This window comes from Podarcis bocagei, assembly GCF_964188305.1.
Source record: "Podarcis bocagei genome assembly, chromosome: 7".
In the NCBI taxonomy this organism is placed as follows: Eukaryota; Metazoa; Chordata; class Lepidosauria; order Squamata; family Lacertidae; genus Podarcis; species Podarcis bocagei.
In genome coordinates, this window is record NC_138132.1 from 91347136 (window position 1) to 91365602 (window position 18467).

Genomic DNA, 18467 nt, shown 5'->3' on the forward strand with positions numbered 1-18467 from the left:
ACATAGGCTTTGATAAATGAGAAACTGAGATTGACACCATCCATCCCCATCTGTTGTCAACACAATTCCACCTTCAGTGCAGTCTTCCACTTGAGTTTCAGCAGGTGTTCTCTGCTGTAACTTTTAAACTTTTGCTGAACACTCATGCAGACAAATAACATAACTTCTATAATAGTTAGTTGGTGATTTCTGAATTAAATTTGCTGTGCGGCTTTTATTGCATATATATAACTGTTGAACTGTTGAAAACTGCTTTAATTTTTTATTTTACAAAACTGGAGTATATAAGTATTTGTATATATAGAATAAAATGAAGGTTAACTTAAAAATGAAATTCAAAAGATTTCATTAGCTCTCTCTGCACAATTGAGCATCCACAAAGGCGGGGAATCATGCGGAAGATCTGAGATGTGTTCTAGCAAACATGAGTAAAACCCTCCTCTCTTTGATCTTTATCTATGGGCCTTCACAGCCCAGGAAGGTTGAGGACTTTTGCCTTCTACATGGAAGGAGATTTCCTGTTCAGATTGTGTTCCTTGGGGATGCTAATTGCTTAAGCAGCATTCAAGAACCTATAGACTTGTACCTTAATTACCTCTCCCATCAATCTTAATGCCTCATTAATTGGAACAAAACATGCCTAACGTTCTTTTGCTGGAAGTATCTGGCAATGTTTGAGCAATTTTGAAGCCCACTCGAGCCAGACCAAATAAATTTGCACTACCATCAAAACCTTTACAAAAATTCTATGCAAACCACATCAAAGGAGACCTTAGTGAAACTAAGTAAGAAATACTGCTCTTAAAGCAGTTCTGTGTGATAATGCCAGTTAACTATCCACCACATTTATATAACCAGAAAAAGTCTGAGAGGCTAATTCAAGGTACTATGTGAATTACTGGAGCACAGGCGGAACACTCTCCTCTTATGTGGATGGGGAAGAAATTTGAGTCGTTTTACATTTTAATATGAACTTAACTTATTAACCTTTTCAAATGCAACGTGGTGAAAAGGAGTGAGTCATCTAACTTTGTGTTGTAGAAACACAAATTTAGATGACGCACTTCTATGTGCCACATCTACAAAAATAACATACAAAATTGTTACCAAAGATAACATACAAAACTATATTGTACAAGGCAAAACTGATGGGAATGTGTGTATGTGTGTGTGTGTTGTAAACTAATTTAAGTTTTTAAAAATGAAACTGCAGTATATAACTATTTTTTAAAACTATATAAATTAATTAAAGTTAAAGTTTATTTAAAAAGGATAACAGCCTATGACTTTTAAAAATGTTTTAGCAGAAATGGATGGAATTTGCAAATGGATGGAATTCTAAGGGTATGAAATCTGCCAGATTTCAGACAGCTGTGCTGGGCAGGATGGGGCAGGGTGGTTGTGCCAAGTGCCTTTAAAGTTGAATTGTGGGAGGATAAAAAAGGATTCACTTCATACACACACCATAGTTTTGTACTCTTTTCTGATATGTTGCTTCCATATCATTCCCCAAAGCACTGTAATTGGAGAGTCTTGGTAAAACCATTCCCTGCACCTTGGGTTAAGAACTTAATTTGTTCTGGAGGTCCATTCTTACCCTGAAACTGTCCTTAACCTGATCTACCACTTTAGCTAATGGGGCCTCCTGCTGCCGCCGCGCCACCAGAGCACGATTTCTGTTCTCATCCTGAAGCAAAGTTCTTAACCCGAGGTACTATTTCTGGGTTAGCGGAGTTTGTAACCGGAAGCATCTGTAACCTGAGGTACCACTATAATTAGCTTCTGTTAGCTTGTCTGTCATAAAACTTCACCCCATCCTTTTCATCCTCACTCCCTGGCATTTTGTTGTGTGCAAAAAAATGCAAGTGTACAAAAAAATGGAAAAGGGGGGAAACCACCAAAGAGGAATTCAAACAAATAGCCAGCACATGTAGACACAAAGTCAGAAAAGCTAAAGCACAGAATGAACTCAGGCTTGCTAGAGAGGTTAAAAGCAACAAAAAAGGCTTTTATGGGTATGTCCGTAGCAAAAGGAAGAACAAAGAAACAGTGGGGTCACTCAGAGGAGAAGATGGTGAAATGCAAACAGGGGACAAAGAAAGGGCTAAACTCCTCAATGCCTTCTTTGCCTCAGAGCAGATCATTAAGCAAACAGTCTGTGAGCACCTAGAAAGGAATGCTGTGATCACCAATAGTCAGCATGGATTTCTGAAAAAATAGTCATGTCAGACTAACCTGATCTCGTTTTTTGACAGAATTACAAGCCTGGTAGATGAAAGGAACACAGTGGATGTAGCCTACCTTGATATGAGCAAGGCATTCGACAAGGTGCCCCATGATATTCTTACAAAGAAGCTGGTAAAATGCAGTCTTGACTATGCTACCACTCAGTGGATTTGTAACTGGCTGACTGACCGAACCCAAAGGGTGCTCATCAATGGTTCCTCTTCATCCTGGAGAAGAGTGACTAGTGGGGTGCCACAGGGTTCTGTCTTGGGCCCGGTCTTATTCAACATCTTTATCAACGACTTGGATGATGGACTCAAGGGCATCCTGATCAAATTTGCAGATGACACCAAACTGGGAGTGGTGGCTAACACCCCAGAGGACAGGATCACACTTCAAAACGACCTTGACAGATTAGAGCACTGGGCCAAAACAAACAAGATGAACTTTAACAGGGAGAAATGTAAAGTATTGCACTTGGGCAAAAAAATGAGAGGCACAAATACAAGATGGGTGACACCTGGCTTGAGAGCAGTACATGTGAAAAGGATCTAGGAGTCTTGGTTGACCACAAACTTGACATGAGCCAACAGTGTGACGCGGCAGCTAAAAAAGCCAATGCAATTCTGGGCTGCATCAATAGGAGTATAGCATCTAGATCAAGGGAAGTAATAGTGTCACTGTATTCTGCTCTGGTCAGACCCCACCTGGAGTACTGTGTCCAGTTCTGGGCACCACAGTTCAAGAAGGACACTGACAAACTGGAACGTGTCCAGAGGAGGGCAACCAAAATGGTCAAAGGCCTGGAAACGATGCCTTATGAGGAACGGCTAAGGGAGCTGGGCATGTTTAGCCTGGAGAAGAGGAGGTTAAGGGGTGATATGATAGCCATGTTCAAATATATAAAAGGATGTCACATAGAGGAGGGAGAAAGGTTGTTTTCTGCTGCTCCAGAGAAGCGGACACGGAGCAATGGATCCAAACTACAAGAAAGAAGATTCCACCTAAACATTAGGAAGAACTTCCTGACAGTAAGAGCTGTTCGACAGTGGAATTTGCTGCCAAGGAGTGTGGTGGAGTCTCCTACTTTGGAGGTCTTTAAGCAGAGGCTTGACAACCATATGTCAGGAGTGCTCTGATGGTGTTTCCTGCTTGGCAGGGGGTTGGACTCGATGGCCCTTGTGGTCTCTTCCAACTCTATGATTCTATGATTCTATGATTCTATGATCCTGAAGCATGCAATCTGGATATTTTGAAAGACAAGGATATGGATTAATGGATAAATGTAATGAATTAAAATCCACAAATTATTGTGTGAAACTAAAATATGTTTGGTGTGACTCTTGATTATTCATGGAATAAACAGCATGGAAAATAGCTGCAGTGATGAAACTATCAAATGACAGTAACATTTTAAAGAAAAGATATCAATGGAGAGCAGTGTGAACATTAGCTTTTATTCGTTCACTATATAAATGAGAAACATAACAGCATCCAGACAGTCCCTTTATTTTCTTTGCTTCTTTTCCAATGTCCTACTGTATAGCTCCGTGAGGGGGGGAACTACAGTTCCCAGGATTCTTGGGGGGGGGGCAGCTGTGTGCATTGAATGTGCTTTAACTATAGGGTGGGGATTTGCTTTCATTCTCCTGCTACAGCTGAAACAACAGAGCAAGTTTGGCTTTTACCTGACTTCCCCTCCTCCATATTTATTGCTAACTACAACACAGATTGGAGGTTGTGAAGGCTGCCTTGAATTACAAATCAAGTTGTTTTATTCCGGTAGCAAAGAAACAGGAGGGCATCGGGCATGCGGGTAGGCCGCAGAGGAATGTGCTCTTCTGCACAGAGAGCTGTGAAACCAGGTCCAACTCTCTTCACTTCCACCACAAGGAACAGAGGGGACTTACTTCAAAGTAAACATGCAAAGGAACTTGCTGTAGGTATCCTAACATGTGCCTGCCAGTTTTTCCTAGTCAGACTACTGTAGTTGAAAATGTTTCCAAGATGTTCTTCTGTGATAAAGTCTTTTTATCTTTTATATCTGGTAACCAATGGTGTCAGTGTTCCTTAGGTGGTGGTGGTGGGTCTGCAGGCCTGGGGGATCCAGGCAACCCTGGAGGCCTCGCTATCCATCCCATGTCAGGATCTCCCCGAATCCTGTCTCCTTCTCAGGCCACACCCTCTCTGGCCCTGCTCTGCCCCCTCCTCAAATGCTTTGATCTGCAAGAATGTGATTCTGAACCGTATTGTTCAGAGAGATATGTGGGGAAGATGGGGGAGACACCCTAGATTTGTGGAACTGGAATGTAGCCTGTGGTACAAAGGTCAGGTTCACATCTATTGCTGCACCAACTTTGTCCCTCTGCCCCCCCCCCACTGGCCCTGTGTGGAGGGGATGTGGCTCTTGGGTTGAAAGCCATCCCCACAACTGAAGATCACTTATGTTCTCTACTGGGAGTGAGAATCTGCTGCTGTTGTTTTAGCATTTAGCAAGCATTAAGTTAATATGAAATTCAAGCCGGTCCCTTGTTTCGCTGTTCGGCAGGTGAGACACATGGAAGGCGAGGCTTAAAACAGTCCCCAAAGTGGGTCTGTCCAGAGGCCACCTCAAAAGAGAGTGAACTCCCAGGGAGGACACTGCCAGGACCCTCTGGAAATTAATAGGCACACAGCGTTGTGGGGTCATCAAGCTTATATAACTTATACTGGCACGTTTCTGGATCAATCACTGCTTTGCATCCTACAACATCTAGAATGCCACCATATCTGAAAAGAAAAAGAAAAATTCTATTTTTAAATCATTTATGGACCACCTTTTCATAAAGATACTTAATAAGGATTTACAACAGGGTGAAGAATCCTTTTCAAGTTGAGGGCTGCATTCCCCAATGGGCAACTTGGGGAGGGGCACAAGTTAGTGGAGGCTAAAGTGCGCAGAGCAAAGGATGGGGCTCTTTCTTTTGTATCACAGGCTATGTTCCAGCCAGGCAGAAGCCAGAACTTTTCTCTTTCCAGACAACAAAGTCCCATTTCAGAGAGGCAACATCACTTGAAAGGAGTACAGGACATGACCAGGATGAGCCATGGCCTTGCCAGGGTCCTGAGGGCCAGAAAGAGAGAACTGCAGGGTCACATTTGACCCCCAATCTTAAAGTTCCCCATCCCTGTCTATCAAGAGAGTTTGGGGAGTGCTCCTGGATTCGGCAATGCTCCTGCATGCCTGGGTGGCTGGTGTGGCCAGGAGCATTTTGCCCACCTGCAGCTGATGTACCACCTGCATCCATTCCTGTATCACCTCATCATCTCCTGGCTCAATGACTACAACATGCTTTCCCTGGAGCTGCCCTGGGAGAATGTTCAGAAACTGCAGCTTTGGACAAAAGGCAACAGTTGCTTTGCTTTCTGGTGTACTGTATGTCTTTAAGACCATGTTATACTGGTCTTACATCAGTTGCATTGGCTTCCAGTTTGTTTCTGGTTCCAATTCATAGTGTTGGCGGTCAACTACACAGTCCCAACTAGCTTAGGGCCAGGGACTATCCTGCAATGGTGAGGCAAAGTGACTCTGCACTGTGCTCAGACCCCTCTTTGTACTTTCTGGAGCAGAGCTGAGCACTAAAAGAGGTTGTGGGGTTCTCCAGGGAGGGCCAGCCTACCTGGGCCCCTGCCTGAAACCCTGCAAAGCCAGTGCCAATCACAGCAGACAGTGCTGAGCACTGTAAATGGACCAATGGTCTGACTCTGTATAAGGCAGCTTCCTATGATGCTGAGGGTATCAGGGCTTGTTGTTTCTTTTTTGAGGAATACTAAGGAAGGAACTATTTGGATCCATATGCAGAATTATCGTCAGAGCTGGGCATGTGCTACCCTCTCAAATGATGGCAGAAATCTCCACCCGCCTACAGAGGCTACAAGCTCTCCTTCCAACTGCTCTTTGCCCTGCCTGGTGGAGGCTGGTCCATTAGGGCAAATGCCCTGACCCACCCACCTCAGTCTGACCAAACCTGCCTGCCTACTTGCAAATCAGTCCAGGGGTGGCACTGCCTTGGCAGCTTCCTCCTCCTTCATCTCAGCAAAACTCAGCAGGAAGCAACATGGAGGCAAAGCTAAAATTAGCTGGTTCTGGAGCTACCTACTGTTGATCTCCCACTTCTAAAGGCCCTGCCCTATGTGCAGCGGGAGAGAGGGGCCGCTGCTTCTACTCCTAATACCCTACTTTCAAAAGGGTGAATGAATCCAATCCCACTCAGGGTTTTTGCCTACCTGGCACAGCATTCCATTCCTCCTTCCTTGCATTCACATCGCATGCACTCAGCTGTATTCCAGGCAGTTCCTAATGGATGCTGGCTCCCGTCATATATATCCGTACACTCACTTGGACGCAGGAGTTCACCTGGGGTGGGGGAGAAGAAATCCCACCAATCTCCTTGGCAATAGCATCAACCTCCAAGTATCAATGAAACCCAGGAAATGTAATTACCCAGGAAATGTACGGTAATTGCACACTTTGCACAAAGTCAAACCTTTTCCCCCTTTCAGATGCACCCCACTAAACACCTGATAGGCAAAAGGGAATCAGGTTGTGGGGTTCTAAACACAGCGTATACACTTCCTTGCTATGTGATGCAATGATTTACTAGCTATTTTTTATATATAACATGCTCTCAGTGTCGGGAATCCCCTGGACACCAGGGAATTTTAAGGCAAGGGAAATGGGTTTCATGAAAGAAGGCTTATGTCACCAGGAATCTACACAATAGCTCTCACATTCCCAGGCTTAACCTGTGAAACAGATACTGTCATGGAATGCATGAAGGACACTTGCTAGAGAAATAAGACGAGCTTCTTTGTTTGAAAAGGAAACAAGAAAGAAACTTTCCGCTGCTTCCTTTATGGAGCTGTTGTTGCTTTTTTATCATGTTAGCATCAAACAGGGAAACCAGACACAAGATAACTGTATTCAAAATGATGCCTGTTGCACAAATATCTCACATGCTCCTTTGTTTGCCCCATCTGAGGGAGCATGGAGCCTCATGAGGAGAATCCTCAGGCCTCCGTGGGGCTGAGATATGCAGTTGCATTCACAGAGCCATGTTTCCAAGATGATGTGAGCATGTGCAAATGGCAGTGGCCTCAGACACAGGCAATCCTGCCAGGGCCACTGAGCATCTGAACCAGGCCATAGTCACAAAGAGACATGGGGAGAATATCTGGCACCTTAAAGAATTGTGCAGGGGGGACCTCATCCATCTCCCACTCTTGCCTAACTGGTCAAGGTTCCACCAAGCCCCTCCACCTACCAGCAGGCAATGGAATGACCAAAATAAAGTGATCTATGGGGGAAAAGAGAGACTTGGAGATAGGAACTCCTACTGATGTCCATAGGATTTTTTTCAAGAGAGAGATGAGAGCAAAGCAAATACTCCAAATAAAATAAATAACTGAAAGGTAGGAGTAGGTAAGCTTTTCACTTTTTTAAAAATGATGAGAATAGCACCTGCATATCATTTTATTTTATTTTTTATTTTGTTTATATCTAATCCTTTCTCCAAAAGGACCCCAGCAAGGAATAAAATGATTAATACATCTGCGGACATGTTGATCTCAGTTTCTACAAATGCTAAAAACTTGCACGCTCTCTCTCTCTAAATAAATAAATAAAATGAACTCTGCAGATTGAAGAGCCAGAGGGGCGCTGGCCCTGGGCGCAGGTTTCTGAAGGGGTGTGAAGCAGGTGCCCCAGTGCAGGCCCCCCAGCATGCCATGGCTGTTGCGCCCTTCTTGTGCCACCCTCCCTCGATCCGAGCTTTGCAAGGCTGCTCAGGGAGGGGGTGCGGGGACGCGGCAACCATGCGCCCTTCAATCCCAGCCTTGTGTGAGCCTCACAAGGTTCGGAACTGGGGAGGGGGGTGCAACAGCCATGCCACTTGGGGCTGGTGTCACTCTGGCGGGGGCTGGGTGGGCTTCATTTGTCCTTCACCCCTCGCTCCCCCCCCCCATGCCTGCACTGGGTGGCGTGGAGTGCTGTTCAGAGGGACACTGCCTTTGACCTTGGCACATTCAAGGGCATCTCTTTATCAACAGGAAACCATCTAACACAGGGGTCGGCAACCTAAGGCCCGGGGCCCAATTGCCTTCTCACTCTGGCCTGTGGATGGTCCAGGAACCAGCGTCTTTTTACATGAGTAGAATGTGTCCTTTTATTTGAAATGAATCTCTGGGTTATTTGTGGGGCATAGGAATTTGTTCATATTTTTTTTCAAAATACAGTCCGGCCCACCACATGGTCTGAGGGACGATGGACCGGCCCACAGCTGAAAAAGTTTGCTGACCCCTGATCTAACAGTTTGCTCCTCTAAAGAGATATCAATGAGTGGCCACTAATGGATCACAAAAAAGAGGAAAGACATTACTAACAGAGGGCACAGATTTGCACAAACTTTGCACCTGCTATTGTATATGTATAGGTGCAATGTATATGTATGGCTAACCGGTTGGCTTCCTAGGTGCTCATTGTTGGTGAGCAACTTCAGGGCCCCTGCTCTAATTTTTCTTTGAACTGATCTTGGACCAGCCATTGCTTCCAAAAGAGGGCTTCTTCATCTAGAGAACTGCCCCTGACCCCCTCCAGATAGAGGACTGTCTTTAGTAAACTGACCACCCCACATGGGCCCTTAAGGACCACTGGCCAGCAATCACCCTAACAAAAGGAACGGGTAGTCACCCACTGTAGCCTTACCATTTCTAACCCTTATTTTATGCACTTCTTGGAAGCAGAATCCACAGCAGGAAGCCAGGCTGAAACAGAGGACAGTCAGGCTGAGGAGATCTTTCTGAAAAACAAGCACAAGGAGGAGGAACTTCAGCTCCATTGAGATGCACAAAAAGGCATCACACTCAATGGCAGGGGCAGACTTTAGGAATATGGCGCCCGGAGCGAGGACAAAATTTGGCGCCCCAAAGATTCATTTGGCATCCTCCTGCCTCCTGCCTTCCATTCAGCACATGCTCTCAAGTGTGATATGTCATAGCTGCAGCAACTCAATAACCCAGGGTTTAACTTTGAGTAGGTACCCGTATAAATATAGGTTTTATTATTAATACGTTTCACCCGCTCAGCTTAGAGACCTGGGTGTGGGAACCGCCTACACCACCCTCATTCTGGCACTGTCAGTGAGCTACCCAAGAAACAAGAGTTGAGCTATACTGTGGTTGTGTGTGTTTTTTTCAGCGTCAAAGACAGTTTGGGATAATTGGCTAGAGCAGCGGTTTTCAGCCTTTTTGAGTCCATGGCTCCCTTGACCAACTACATTCTTTCTGTAGACTCCTGTGGGGCTCAGGAGCCCAGTTATGTCACCTCTTTTCTGCAGAGCCGGTAGCCCCTCACCCCTCCCTTGTGGAGGGTTCCCTCAGCCTCCTCTCTTCTCCCCTCTCCTTGGGAGTCCTCTGGGCAGCCGCAGCTGCTGCCCCAGGTCTCTGAATTGCCCCCACTCCGGCCCTCAAACTGGGCCTCTGCAAACTTGTGTTGAGGCTAATACTGAGAGACTGAGCATTTTTAAAAAATGGCACAGAATTACCACTCCAAAATACCCAGAATCTGTGTTGGGTTTGTTTGTGACTCCCCTCCCAAGAAAAAATGAATTCTGCACTCAGAAATGTTATGCTAGTTAACTTCATTTGTAAAGGTTTTCAGAAGCCTACTTCTAAAATCTAGTTTTTATTTAAAAAACCAAACCAATCCTCTGCAAAGCTCCAAAGAAACCATCAGGAAACCATGAAAGGTCTGCAGGCACAGGATGAATGCAGGGCAGACAGTAGATGGTCCAAAGGTCAAAGAGGACAGAGAAACGTTCAAGCACCTTATCCTTTCGCTGCTGATCCGTGTAAATCTGCCTTTCCACTGCAACTTTTCCAGCATTTTACAAGATCCAATTGTAAGAAACTGTTGGATACACTAACACATAAAACCATAATTTGTTGTAAGGCGCTCAGAGTGGCTGGGACAATCCAGATGGGTGGCATATTATTATTATTATTATTATTATTATTATTATTATTATTATTATTATTATTATTATTACTATTCTGCTTACCATCCTGGCTTTTCGATGCACAAATCCTTCCGGCTAAGACACAGCTGCTTCTCCAAGGGCTGTTCCTTGCAAGTGACTCCAGGGAATCTGCCTCCCAAATGTATGCAGATATGGGGCCAGAGATGAAGCTGAGGAGATGCCTCCTTCATGTTGCAGTTCTGGTGTACTAATGTGTCAAAAATAAATAAAAAAAGTTAACGAGAAGAAAATATTTGCTTCAGACTTTAGTTTGTGTTCATTTTGAAGAATGGCAACAGAAGCCTCTTCAGGAATATTTGAAACAGAGCTTTGAGCAACAGTCTTTAAAACTCCTCCAGCTTATTTATGGGCAGAGAAAGTGGGATTTCATTGAATTTCTTCAGGGAGAGGAGAAAATGTCCAGCATGTCTTACCATTAGCAGAAGTAGGATCACAGCTTCTTTGTTTTTCCTTCCTACGGTTTGCAGCAGTGTCAACTCTCTTGGAAGCCTGGGCATCCTTTTGCATCATCCCAAAGGGTGGGAGAAGTGTTGAGGCCATTTCACTTCCCCTGCTTGGGCTGCCTTTTGAAAAAGTGGGAGACCTGAAAGGTATCATTCCCATTTGCCTTCTCTTTTTTTTTTTTATAAAATTTTTATTGGTTTTACAACATTTTTAAGAAAAACAAACAAACACAAAAAGTGACAGACATACATGTATAGTTTCAAACATATTTTCATAAACCTCTTTTCTTGAACTTCCCCATACCCCCCCTCTCTGCATCCCAATGTCCATAATTCAACAAGCAACTCCCAGTTGTTACTTTCTAATCTCTGTCATCTTAGTCTCTTTTATAGTCTAACCTTGTATCCCTGTACCCTTTTGCTTCTGGAAACCACAACATTTTAGCATTCATTAAGTTTATAGTAGTCCTTAAGATAACTTTTAAATTTTCTCCATTCTTCTTCCACCGTCTCTTTTCGTTGATCACGGATTCTGCCTGTCATCTCGGCCAGTGTCATATAGTCCATCACTTTCATCTGCCATTCTTCCAGAGTGGGTAAATCTTGTGTCTTCCAATACTTTGCGATAAGTATTCTTGCTGCTGTTGTGGCATACATAAAGAAAGTTCTATCTTTCTTTGTCACCAATTGGCCGACAATGCCCAAGAGGAAGGCCTCTGGTTTTTTAGAAAAGGTACATTTAAGTACCTTTTTCATTTCATTATAGATCATTTCCCAAAAGGCCTTTATCTTCGGGCATGTCCACCAAAGGTGATAGAAAGTACCTTCAGTCTCTTTACACTTCCAACATTTATTGTCGGGCAAATGATAGATTTTTGCCAGTTTGACTGGGGTCATGTACCACCTGTAAACCATCTTCATAATGTTTTCCTTTAAGGCATTACATGCCGTAAATTTAATACCGGTGTTCCATAACCATTCCCAGTCAGCTGACATAATGTTATGTCCAACATCCTGAGCCCACTTAATCATAGCCGATTTAACTGTTTCATCCTGTGTGTTCCATTTCAACAACAAGTTGTACATTCTAGATAAATTCTTAGTATTGGGTTCTAACAGTTCAGTCTCTAGTTTTGATTTTTCCACCTGGAAACCGATTTTCCTATCCTGTTTAAAAAATTCCATTATTTGGCGATATTGGAACCAATTTTCTACTTTATGCTTCAATTTCTCCTGACTTTGTAGTTTGAATTTATCTCCATCCTGTTCTAAGATCTCCCAATACTTCGGCCATCCGACCTCCATATTGAGTTTCTTCACTGCTTTAGCCTCCACTGGTGACACCCATCTAGGGGTTTTATTTTCCAATAGATCTTTATATCTTATCCAAACATTAAATAATGCTTTTCTAACAATGTGATTTTTAAAGGTGCTGTTAACTTTATCATACCAAAGATATGCATGCCAACCGAAAGCATTATTGAAACCTTCCAGATCCAAGATGTCCGTGTTCTCGAGGAGCATCCATTCTTTCAGCCAGCAAAAAGCTGCTGCCTCATAATACAATTTTAGGTCCGGCAGGGCAAAACCCCCTCTTTCTTTAGCGTCAGTCAATATTTTAAATTTAATTCGGGGCTTTTTGCCCTGCCAGACAAATTTCGAGATGTCTTTGTGCCACCTCTTAAAACATTCCATCTTGTCAAGAATCTGCAAGGTCTGGAACAAAAATAACATTCTAGGCAATACATTCATTTTAATTACTGCAATTCGGCCTAACATTGACAGTTTCAAATTTGACCATATTTCTAGATCTTTTTTAATTTCTGACCAACATTTTTCATAGTTGTCCTTATACAAATTCGCATTCTTAGATGTTAAATAAACCCCTAGGTATTTCACCTTCTTGACCACAGTCAAACCTGTTTCCTCTTGAAATTTCTCCTTTTCCATATCTGTTAGATTTTTCCCTAAAACTTTAGTTTTTTGCTTATTCAACTTAAATCCAGCTACCTGGCCAAATTGTTGTATTATTTCTAGGACCTTTTTCGTACTAGTGTTTGGCTCTTGCAAAGTCAATACTAGGTCATCTGCATACGCTCTTAACTTATACTGTTTAGCTCCGACCTGCACACCTTTGACCTGCTGGTCATTTCTTATCATGTTCAGTAACACCTCCAGAACTGAAATAAAAAGTAATGGGGAAATTGGGCACCCCTGTCGTGTTCCTTTTTCTATCTTAAGTTCCTCAGTCACAACATTATTTACAATCAGTTTAGCTTTTTGTTCAGAATATATTGCAGCCATACCATTCTCAAAACCCTGGCCTACCCCCATCCCATGAAGATTCTTCCTCATAAAACTCCAAGAAATATTATCAAAGGCTTTCTCCGCATCCACAAAGATCAATACTGCTTTAGTGTTTATATTCACCTCTAGCTTTTCCAAAATGTCTATTACATTCCTTACATTATCTGCTAGGTGTCTATTAGGGAGAAAGCCTGCTTGGTCTCTATGAATCTTCTCCATCAAGACTCTTTTAAATCTTTTTGCCAAAATGTCTGCAAAAATTTTGTAATCCACATTAAGCAGTGATATTGGGCGGTAGTTCTTAAGTTGGGTCTTTTCAGTCTCTGACTTTGGTATGAGTGAAATATATGCCTCTTTCCACGATTCAGGTGCCCTTTTTCCCTCAAGAATCTCATTACAAACTTCTCTTAGTGGTTGAGTCAGCCATTCCTTCAGCGATTTGTAGTATCTGGAAGTCAGTCCATCTGGTCCCGGAGATTTGCCCAATTGCATATTCTGAATGGCAGCCTCTATCTCTTGATCTGAGATTCTCTGGTTCAAATCCATCTTACTTTGATGAGAGATGTTTCGTAGTCCATATCTTCCAAGGAATTTATCTATATCTTCTTCATTTTGCGGGCCTTGAGTGTAAAGTTTTTTAAAATAACTTAAAAAGCAATTTCTAATTTCATTGGGTTTAGATATGTTCTTTCCATCCACCTCTAGGCTTGTAACTGTATTTAATTTCTGCCTTTTCTTCAGTTGCCAAGCCAAAAGTTTACCACATTTATTTGCTGATTCAAAAGTCTTTTGCTTCATTTGCTTTATCTTCCATTCAATCTCTTGGTTCATCAATTCCATATATTGTGTTTGATATAACTTGATCTCTCTTAAGATGTCCTGAGACTTTGGTTTTGTTCTTAATTTCCTCTCTCCTTCCTTTATCATTTCCAAAATCTTCTCTTTTTTCTCAGTTTGTTTTTTCCTCTTTATTGAATTTTGTTGAATCAAAAATCCTCTCATAACAGCTTTACTTGCGTCCCAGATCACTCTTTTCTCCACGTCGGTCCTCAAATTTATTTCAAAATAGTCTTTTAGGGTCTTTTGGGCCTTCGTGAGAATCTCCTTATCTCGAAAGAGGGTGTCATTCATTCTCCATCTAAATTGACCAGTTATTGTGAGTTTCATCTCCATCTTCACGGCGTTATGGTCGGAGCAAGTTTTTGGGCAGATTTCCACTTTCTTAATCTTTGGAGCCAGTCCACTAGTAACCCAGATTTGGTCAATTCTGGTCCAGGTCATCATTGCTTGGGAGAAAAAGTTTCCCTCTCTCTCCAGAGGGTTCCTTGTTCTCCAAATGTCTATCAAGTCCATATTTTCTGTCATTTCGAAAAAAGTCTTAGGGAGTCTCCCTTCTTTAGTGACTGTTAGTCTTTGTGCCTTGTCCATATTAGTGGAGACCACGCCATTCATGTCTCCCATGATTATCATATTGTAATCCAGATAGTCCGTCAAAGTTTCATGAAGTCTCTTAAAGAAGTCAGATTTGCCTTCATTTGGTGCATAAATTCCAACAACTAGAAGTTTTTCTCCTTGTACTTGTATCTCCACAGCCAAATATCTCCCTTGTTCATCTTTGAATATCATTTTTGGAGCCCATTTCTCCTTCACATATATTACCACTCCTCTCTTCTTAACTTTGTCTGATGAGATAAATTCTTGTCCTAGCCTTTTATTTGTGAGTAATCTCCTGTGGGCTCTAGTTATGTGAGTTTCTTGTAGACATATCAAGTCCAGTTGTTCTCTATTCAAAATATGAAATACTTGTCTTCTCTTCAAAGGCCCATTCAGTCCATTACAATTCCAACTAAGGAATTGCAAAGCCATCTTGTTATTTTCTTAAGACTCCTCCAACAGCTCCAAGTTGTTGCTCTTCTTCTGATGGTGGTGGTTTTTGTCCAAACGAGAGATTCAGGATATCCAGTGCTCTCCTCTGTTCTGCAAGTACGTCCACAGTCCCCTTCTGTAGGTCCTCCTGATATCTTGCCAAAAATTTGTCTTTATCTTGAATTGTCTTTATTTTCACTTTCTTTGCCTTATAGTCGAATGACAGTCCTTGTGGGAACTCCCACCTGAAACGGATAGAATTTTTCTTTAACAAAAGAACCAAGTCCTTGTAGAAGTTTCTTAAATCCAAAATGTATTTTGGGATGTCTTTAAAGATCTGTACAGCTGAATTTCCAATTTGCAAGGCCTTTTCAAAGTGTAGTCCTAATATTTTATCTCTTTCCTCCTTGGATCTGAATGTAATCAAACAGTCTCTCGGTGTCTTTCTATCTTGCTTTTTACCCAGTCTAAAGGCAGTCGTAATTTTAAATTCGTCTTCCTCAAGGTCCCAGCAATCCACAAACTCCCGTGTCAAATATTCCACAAGGTTGTCTCTTTCATTCTCCGGAATCAGTCTTAATTTTAAATTTCTCTCTTTCCTCTGTAACTCCCACAAGGCCAAAGTTGCATCATGCTCATAGACCTTCTTGGCAAGTGGCTCTAATTTCTCCTGTGTCTCTCCGGCAGTGGCTTTTGCCTCTTCGGCAATTTGGCGCGTGGTGGCGTTTTCCTCCACCAATTTATTTATAGATTCTGTATTCTGGTTTAATCTTGCTGATATTTCTGTTAATTTTTGTGTGTTCTCTGAAGTCTGTTTTGTCAAAGACTCCAGAGTTTGGTTTATCTTGAGCAAGGCCTCTGTCACAGCTTCCATAGAGACGGCTGCTCCTTTGTCTTGTCCTGTTGTTCCTGCTGATCCGGCTGTTGCGCCTGAAATTGAGCCTCTTTTCTTTGCCTGTTGCAGCTGCAGCTGTTGTTGTTGTTGTTGCTTGATCTTGGCTCTTGTAACTATCTCTTCTTGTGGGCCACTCATGTCAAGGTCAATTCCCACGGGATTATTCTCCCTTGGAAAATTCCACTGTCTTAGGCCGTCAAGTTTTACTTTATCCTCTAGAGGGAGCAAATCAAAATGGCCATAGAACAGGATTTCCAAATACAAAAACAAAGGAGACAGTCCAAGATGTAAAAAAGAAGGAGATTAACACAGTCAAAGTCAATGTTGCTAAAAACTTATAACTCCAAATTGCCACAGTTGCCCAGTTTATACTGTTTCTTCTTATGATATACAGTGATCAGGCACTGTGGAAACTTTGTATCAAAGTCTCGCTTCACAGGAAAAAGTCAGTTCAGTGTACTAACAAGGCAGACCGTTTCATGCTTTCAAATAGGTGAGATAGCAGAGGTTTTTTTCCTCCAAATGGATCATGCAGTTGTTGGTCAGATTCACCTCCCCTCTGCCCTGTTTGCTAGAGGGGAGATCAAAGGTCTAAATGTCCGGTTTATATGATCAAAGAGCAGGTTTAAACGGATGCAAGTTTAGAGTTCCGTTGCTTTCACTTTCATGCAGTCGGGGGGAGGCAGACTTCCTTTGCTTAAATCTCCCCGTTTTTAGCCCAATTTCTAAAATTTTAAAGGGTCCCGATTATTGTCCAGCTCTTACTCACGGGAATTCAGTCCAAATTTTCTTTTCAGGAAGGAATCGGCGCTCTCCGCTTATGGCGACGCGGCTTCACTTCGCAGGCTGGGTAGCGACTCCCAGCACCGCGCTCTCTCCCGATGTCGATCCGTAGCCTTTAAAAAGGCTCTTTCACGGTACCGGGGGGGCGCGAAGGTGCCCACCGAGTCTCCTTGTTCTCAGGCTTCAGCGCCTGGGATTTTAGGGGTCCCCCGCTCGCCGTAGCGGGTAAGACCCGAACTTGCGAAGCAGTCCTTCTCCGGAGCTCGGAGGTAGGACCGCCATTAAGCGCTGGCACCGACCGGAAGTCCCCATTTGCCTTCTCTTTGCTGTGCTGCTTAACAAAAAGGGGCAGGAGACATTCTCTTGTAGGCAGGGGCTTTTGAAAAGCAGGGAGGGGTGCCAGGGCTGGTTTGCCACATCCTGGCCAGGCAGCTGCTCTAGCCAGACAGGAGTTTTTGGAAAGGGGTGTATATGTCATGCTCACTGCTCTAATTGTTCAGTTTTGCTGCCTGCCAGCCACATGCGGGAGTGACAAGCGGCTACTTTCCTTTTTTTAAAAAAAGTGTTTGTTTGGATGGAGAAGAGTGCAGGAATTGCCTGTTGCTTGTGTTGCTGTGTGCCAGCCTTAAAGGGCTCAGGATCACAATACCAAGGACTGACTCTCTCCTACCGGTCAGGGGCTGGACTAAGGAGGAATGGTGGGGACCCCCCCTCTCCTGAACCAACCTGAGAACAGGAGGGCAGTATAGATTTAGAACAGTGGTTTGCAGAAGGGCATAACTGAGAGGCTGCAGAGGGGAGAAGCTGGGAAATATTGGGAGAGGAAGAGCCGAAGAAGCAGCAGAACCAGGGGAGAGACAGCTGACAGACTCAGTGTCCTTAGAAAGGATTCCTGACCAGCCCCCCTTCTGGGGCCAGGTGGGCATCGAGGGTAGCAAAACAGAGAGCGCAGAGTCAGACAGCTCAGATAAGCCGATGCAGGAGTGACATAGAATAGGGGAGACCTGGAGGGGAGGGGACTTTACTTGGAGCAATGCCGTTATTTAGGGAAGACTGCATTCCTTTGTCACGCTTTGTGAATTGCTGAATAAATTGTTTGGTAAGAACTTTCATCCTTTCTCTGCCTCTTGGCTGCCACCATGGGAAGGATCTGATCCCCCAAAGCAATGACACTACCCGGACCCTACAATCACCTTCTGAGGCCCTTCTTCATGTGCCTCCTCCCCAAGAGGTCCAGTGGGTGGGAGAGTCATAGAATCATAGAGTTGGAAGAGACCACAAGGGCCATCGAGTCCAACCCCCTGCCAAGCAGGAAACACCATCAGAGCACTCCTGACATATGGTTGTCAAGCCTCTGCTTAAAGGCCTCCAAAGTAGGAGACTCCACCACACTCCTTGGCAGCAAATTCCACTGTCAAACAGCTCTTACTGTCAGGAAGTTCTTCCTAATGTTTAGGTGGAATCTTCTTTCTTGTAGTTTGGATCCATTGCTCCGTGTCCGCTTCTCTGGAGCAGCAGAAAACAACCTTTCTCCCTCCTCTATATGACATCCTTTTATATATTTGAACATGGCTATCATATCACCCCTTAACTGTGGGAATGTTCTGGGGTGCAGGAGAGGATATATTGACTAATTATATCCTTATCCAACTTGTGCTAACAAATTCCCAAAATATCAGCAGAGTTTATATACATTCCCCTTTAAGTTCGCAACGGTAACGTGTGCACAGGTTCGCTAGAACCTCTATAATAATTACTCTGGTAATTTCCCCTTTGTTCCCTCTTAAAATACAAGACACAACACAGTCTTTATAAAAGTATAAAGAGTTTACTCACGATCTGTTCACAATATGATCCCAGACGGCAGACAGG

At 43.4% G+C, this 18467-nt stretch overlaps 1 protein-coding gene and 1 long non-coding RNA gene across 3 annotated transcripts in view; both read right to left on the minus strand.

Moving 5' to 3' along the window:
- LOC308590801 (small serum protein 2-like) overlaps positions 1-18467 on the minus strand; it is a 113932-nt gene that overhangs the window by 71279 nt on the left and 24186 nt on the right. The window lies entirely within an intron of this gene.
- On the minus strand, positions 3813-16926 carry LOC308590802. Its single transcript, XR_014009901.1, has 6 exons — positions 16912-16926; positions 10715-10908; positions 10323-10488; positions 8969-9062; positions 6493-6622; positions 3813-4995 (listed from the first exon to the last, which is right to left on the minus strand). It is a non-coding gene; the product is annotated as an uncharacterized lncRNA (long non-coding RNA).